The following is a 1476-nucleotide window of genomic DNA, read 5'->3' on the forward strand; positions in this document are numbered from 1 at the left end:
CCTTCCTATCTTTCTGTCTGTCTGTTTCTTTTTCAGAATGGAACATAGATGGGAACTTTCGTAAAGTTGTAAGGATTCATTCCACCACTGACATGCGTAATGTCAACACTCCATGAACTAATCATAGATATTTCACAGAAGTGCAGATTATCAGCCCACACTTTGGACACGAATTTTATATCGTTTCCTGTGTGACACGATCCAACAAGAGGCATAAAAAAGTGTTTCATACTATGAAGATGAACAGGTAGTGGTTACCAGGTGAAAATATTACAGTCAAAAAAGTACAAACACCAAGACCCACTGGTCCTTCACAAATAACCACTCACAACCACAAAAAAAAACTTGGACTGCCTCTCCACGGGCTGTTGTGTTACACCGTCGTTTTCCCGTGCGGACTTTAGAGTTGAAAGTCACTCTCTCAGTGGCTTTGGGGCAATGGCAGGAAGATAAAGTAGCCGAGGGACTCAAGGCTATTGAACACAGTGGTCTAACGGGTAGCTGCGCCTCCGTTTATACAAAAGATTCCTTTTTGGCAACCAGGTTCACATGATGACATTTGTCTCTACCAAAGCGAGGCCAGGCGGGCACCTGGGTATGTCAGGTGCCGAGTGTGCCAGCCTCCGGTGCCACTAGTGTCAGAGGAAGGGGATGCTGCGATAACTTTGTCTCTGGTTATCTGCTTATGTTGGCTCTGCTGCTGCTCATGCCATTACTACTCAGGCTATGAGCGTGTCTGTGCGAGTCGTGAAGATGAACAGTTCTTGAGAAATTGCTTGTTGGTATTATGAAGATTTAATAGTATTTTGCTAATTATCTGGTAGTTCTGATGAAGTTCGCTTAAAGTGGTTAAATACACAAAGGAAAACAGGTTGTGTAAGTTTGTTTCCCTTTTCTTTTGCATTGGCTGTGATATGTAAAAAGTTTCCATATTTTCTTTCTGCGTCTTGCTTGCATTATTGTGTATTTATCAGGATTTCCTCCCTGGCGTGAGAACAAGCACCGAGGGACTGAACCAGCAAATGCTTCACGCGGCATGCCGACCTGAGCCAATTAATGTCGTTATTTATGTAACATTTCTGCAATAGTCACAGCACTAGATGTATCATTCATCTGTAGTAGCATGGCTGTCAAAGTTTTCACTAGGGTTGAAGTTCTTACAAAAGTTTCGGTTCGTTAGCTTTGACTGGTAGGCTTTACTCCGAACTTCTTTGCAAAAAAAATGTTTGATAAGGAAAATCCTAACTTGTCACTCTGTGCCAGACAAAAAAGTGCAAGAAGACAGAAACGAAAAGCGGAAAAAAATAAAAGCGTCTTCAAGACCCTGCAAGAACTGCTAACTTTTCCAAAACACCCCTTCCCTTTTTCTCTCTCAGGCGGTTCGCTTGAGTTAATCTCTTTATCGAGAGGAAATATGGGATCAGTTCTTCCTGCGCCGAACCCGGAGAGCACACATCGCCCTCGGAAAAAAGGGAT

Source organism: Penaeus monodon, chromosome 31 (genome assembly GCF_015228065.2).
Source record: "Penaeus monodon isolate SGIC_2016 chromosome 31, NSTDA_Pmon_1, whole genome shotgun sequence".
NCBI lineage: Eukaryota > Metazoa > Arthropoda > Malacostraca > Decapoda > Penaeidae > Penaeus > Penaeus monodon.